The sequence below is a fragment of the Mesoplodon bidens genome, assembly GCF_964165515.1.
Source record: "Mesoplodon bidens genome assembly, chromosome: 2".
In the NCBI taxonomy this organism is placed as follows: Eukaryota; Metazoa; Chordata; class Mammalia; order Artiodactyla; family Ziphiidae; genus Mesoplodon; species Mesoplodon bidens.
Window position 1 is genome coordinate 186,413,348 of NC_138177.1, and position 4,914 is coordinate 186,418,261.

The 4,914-nt window shown below is 55.3% G+C and overlaps 1 protein-coding gene across 3 annotated transcripts in view; it reads left to right on the forward strand.

Moving 5' to 3' along the window:
* Positions 1 to 1,774, forward strand: part of GNB1 (G protein subunit beta 1) — a 93,731-nt gene extending 91,957 nt beyond the window's left edge. For 2 of the 3 annotated variants that reach the window (XM_081224818.1, XM_081224816.1), the window contains one exon: positions 98 to 1,774. The gene's annotated coding sequence lies outside the window, so the exon portion shown is untranslated. Of the gene's footprint in view, positions 1 to 94 lie in introns of all 3 variants that reach the window. The other variant, XM_081224817.1, reaches the window with a different exon arrangement.
* The last annotated feature ends 3,140 nt before the right edge of the window (positions 1,775 to 4,914 follow it).

The window sequence follows — 4,914 nt, forward strand, 5'->3', positions numbered from 1 at the left end:
TTGGTGTCAGCTTGGAGCACTTCCATCATACTGACTGTGCACCTGCACCAGGGTGTTCCGTTTCTCTTCATGTTTCTCTAAACTCTGTTTAAAGCAGCAGGTGGACGCCGCTGTGACTGGAGGAGCGTTACAGTGATAGCATTTCCAATCCACCCTACTAACGCGGACGCCCTGCACCCCTCAGAACTTCAAAAGGGCAAGGCCTTTTCCCTTCACTTATTGCTGAAACCAAGAGCACAATTCCCATTACGAGAAGAATCTCTGTGCTGTAAACTAAAACAAATCGTGCATTCCTTCCGGGACCATTGTCTTTGTTTTTCTTTTTTTTTTCTTTTTGTCTTGAATAAGTTTAAAAGGAAATACTATAATAAAAATGTTAACCAGAAGGTAAACTTGAGTGTAATTGTAAGACAGACACACTTTTTTACTAGTTTCTTTGAATTCTAGATCAGTGATCCTGTTTTGTGATGTTCATGGAATACAAGTTGAGGACTTCATCTTGTAATTGATTCTAAGTTTCAGATTGTGTTTGTAACAGGATTTTGCAGACATTCATATTTCCTTCTTAAAATAGATTCCTTTCTGTTCAGTAGTTAAACAGAGAAAGAGGGTCTAGTGCAGCCTCTCTGGAATTGTTAATGATGTAAATTTAGCCCCTAGTTTTTTTACTTTTCGTCTCGTGTCACATGATCGTTGTGTGCACACACGGCATAGGATGATGCTGAGAAGTCAAGGATCAGAGCGCGCGCCGTGGACGAACAGTGAACCCCAGTGAGGCACCTTTGCTCCCAGCCCACCCTCTCTGCCTTCTCAGTTCAGTTTTTAATCTCACCCTGGGTCTCCTTGTGAAGTTGGAGGGAAGTTTATACGACAGCAACAGCGCGACACTACCCTGTGCCCCACCCTGACCGTCAGGAGCCTCTGTTCTCAAGCGAGGTGCCCGTCCTGTGCTTGGATAGTCAGTCAGTTATTTGTGTATGAAACAATGTACAAATCAATGTTTTGAAAATAATGATCTCAAACTTTCTAAGTTAAATTTTAAAAAATTTGATCGTTTGCCATATCGGGTGGGTTTACTCTTAGAATCGCATGCTGTAGAAATGCTCAAAAGTGCATATAGGACTCCGTCCTTAGATGTTCTCTTTCTTTTCAGAAATAACCTCTTTAACGCTGTAACCATTGCTCCTCTGTGCACACGCGTCGCATCGGAAGCCGCGCAGTCAGCGGCGCTACACACTCACCTAGCGGGATATTCACTGGTTTCTTTCTTCCTCTAAAAACAAGTCCTGTTCCAAACGATTGCTGTTGGCATTGGGGGGTGGGGCGGGGTGGTACAGGGAATGGAGACCCCGGCCTCCCTTTGTGGGTTCCTCACAGCCCGGCTCTCCCGTGGAACCAGCCTTTTGCACCGAGGCAGACCATTTTTCTAACACGCAGACGTCCCTGGTTTTGTGCGCGTCCAGTGTGGAGCAGTGGCGTTGGGACGGCGCAGGCCTCCTCCCCGCACCAAGCACTCCCGTAGAGGCAGCAGTGGCTTCTCCATCCTGTGTTTGCACCATCCTGTGTGCCCTGTGCCCTGGACCCGCAGAGAGTGGGACAAGCAGCCCCCACCCCGCCCCCACCCCCCTCGGCACCCCTGTAGAGCTCTCTGCACTGTCCCTCACCTTTTGTATTTAATTTTAAAGTCAGTGTACTGCAAGGAAGCTGGATGCGAGATAGACCCTGTATTCACTGCACTGTTATTTAAGCTGTAATAAAGCGGTTTGACATGAGGGATGTGGGCGTGGCTGCTCATCTGTGGGGCCGTTCCGGTGTCGGGGGGGCAGCTGCCCTCCCCTGGCTGCCCCCGCCTTCTGCTTTGTCCACGTGCTTTGTCCCCCTCACAGAGAGTCCGTGAAAGGAAGGAGCGGCCGGTCCTCAGACGGGCCTGCAGAGCAGCAGCATCCCACCAGCCCTGGCCCCCCGTCACCACCCAGGCTGTGGTCCTCTCGTCCCCTGGCAGCGGGAGTCTCCCGAGTCGCTTCCTACCTTCCTCTCCTCTTCTGAGCCTCGGCCCCTACTGGTGGCCCTCCCTGAGATACTAAGGATGTTACTCCAGACACATACTTCCCTTCAGATGATAGAACAGTTTTCATCTGTGTCCGAATGAAAAGACCTGGCATCTTGCAAGAAAAAAATGAGCATCTGCCCCACACCCATGAGAAGCAAACACTTCACTGCATGTCAGTGAGGAAGCCTCTCACTCCACCGCTTCCCTGGACCCCAGCCCTGCCTTCTGTGCCTTCGTGCTAAAGGACACAATTTTCTTTTAGTCCAAAGTGTTCTGTGTAAGGTTACGAAAGGTAACTTGGTAATTCCCACGGGTCAGATTCATAAGTAAGTGAAGACTGCTCTCAGTGGGAAGTATTCCCTCCTGAAGCTCCCTTTTCCAGTTGTCAGGAAGACACGGGCAGTCGGTCCTCCTGGCCTGGCCCGTGGGGAGGGGTGGGTGGGACTGGCGCGATTGCAGGGGTCTCTCCTACAAGGACCGTGGGCGCGGTTTCCCGGTGGTTGACAGCCTGAACAGTGGGTTCGCCCGGTTCCAACCTCCTCCCCCGCGTCTCTCTGGAATAAATATGCTCGTTGCATGTTTTAACACTGCCAGCTGTCTCAAAATGCCAGAGAGCATCCAAGGTGCTCCCTGGGCTGGCAGCCTGAGTCCTTGGGAGGGAGGGTCTCCTGGGGTCAGGAAGCAAGCCTTTATCCTGGCACAGGGACACATCTGCTGTCGGCCACCCTCAGAGGGGCACGGGGTGGGCACAGGAGCCTCAGCAAGGGCTGGCTAGACTGGGTGCCCTCTGAGCCGGGGCCAGGGGAGCTGAGACTCAGCCCCTCTGCTGGCCTCGAGGCCGCCGTCCCACCTCAGCAAAGCGGTCACTGAAAATAGGTGTCCGGGGGCACCAAGAGGACAGCCAGGCGGTGGTGCGAAGTGAAGCGCGTTCCGCACTGCGCTGCCCGGCGTGAGCCTCGGATTTCACGCTTGAGGCCCGGGACACCTCAGCCTCCTGGGCCTGGATGCACCTGGGAAGTGATGATCTCCTTGCCCCACCCTCTTCCAGGGTGCCTGCGCTTCCACCTTCCTTCCTCCGGCTTCCGCCCCTAGTGTCTGAGGTAGCAGCTGGCTCTGGTGAGCACACCTGTTGCAGGTGCGATGTCCACGCTCTGCCCAGACCCTCGGCAGCTGGACGTGAACTGGGGCCTTGCAGGGAGCTCTAGGGTTACCTGCACCCCGATGTCGGGTCTCATCGCCTCTTCCAGCACCCAGCGTTCACGTCCACTCGAGGTGTCCACCCCAGCCGGCACCAGCACCCATGATGCTGACCCTTCACGCGGAGCGCACAGCGGGGTCCTCGGCGCCCCCCGCCCACCCCAGCGGTTCCTCTTCCTCCTGATGTGTGAGAGCAGGAAAAGGCCACCCCACCCGCACCACTCCGCTTGTCTCCCCCCCCCACCATTCCCCACTCCTGGAGTTCGGCCAAATTCTGCCCCTTCACGTCCTCCCTGTGTGATCTGGGGCCAATTACTTGCCCTCTCTGTGCCCCTGATCCCCCGTGTGAAAACTGCAACAAGAGCACCTGCTCCTAGACACCGTGTGAGAGTTTGGCGAGTCCCACGTCTGTGAGGTGCTAGAGCAGGGAGGGGCTGCTCACGACTTCGCTCTCAGAAATCACCACCACCACCCCCCCACGCCCAGGCTCGCGCCGCCCGCCCCGTTCCCTCGGTGCCTCCCGGCCACACCTGTCACCCAGGCCCCTGGACACTTCCTTTTTTGGGTGCTGGGAAGCCTCCCTCTACCCCGTTCCCCTCCAGCAGGCACAGCTGAGGCCTACTTCCCCAAGAGCTGGGAGCAGAACCCCAAAGAGCAGCACCCTTTCCACACCCTGCACCCCAAATCTAAGGGCGCCCCCCTGCCTGAATGAGTCCAGCTTTGGAGAGGCAGCCCTAGCCACTGCACCCTCTATGGTCCCCCATCTTTCAACCCTCAGAAGAGTAGGAGCCCAGGTTTTGGGGGGTCTAAAGCTTAAACAGTAGGGGAGCCATGTTTAAGAAAAAGAACATACCAAAGAAAGAACATACCAAAGAAACATACCAAATTAAGAGAGTCCTACACCTCTGGCCCTTCCTGAACACAGACCCTCTGAAGCACACCCGGCATCGTCTGCCCAGCCCACTGCCCACGTTGGCCTGACTGGCACCCCTCCCCCACCCCCACGCCCGCCTGCGTCCCTGCTGCTGACCCCTCCCTGTCCCCACCGCTGCCCGGCTCATTCCAGCTCAGCCTTGGCCCTCAGCCCAAGCAACATCTCCTCTAGGAATCTTCCGGAGGCCCTAAAGTGCCCCTCCCAGCACTGGCCTTCTGGATTGCGGGGTGTGAGTGGGAGGCTCCGGAATCCCCAGGGTGGGCCCAGGGCCTGCTGGGAGATTGCACAACAGGCTCCGATGAAGGAAGCCACAGCCTCCGTTTTCTCATTTCTGAAATGGGGAAGTGCTCCTGCCCAAGGTCTCTGCCTGAGGTCCAGAATGGACAGACTGCCATGATTACAGACACACACCTGCACAAGTTCCTTTTAGAAAGGGCACAGGAAGGGTGCCTGCTGTGTGACCTTGGCTAGTTACCAGGCCGGAGCTGCCTTCTCTGCAGACTGTCCGTGCCCTAGAAGGTTCTTGGGAGGCCTGGCCAAGCATTAGTATTATTATGTTAATGATCATATCCAAAAACACAGCTCAAAAGGCTTTTCTCTTCTGTGGGTGTGGCTGGAGGGTCACTTTGGGGAAGCGGTTGGGTTTACAAAATAACCAGATGGGGAAGTTACGGAGCTTGAGAAATCCCCCCAAATTCCCGCCATCCTTGCCCCCCTTTCCACTCACCCTTGA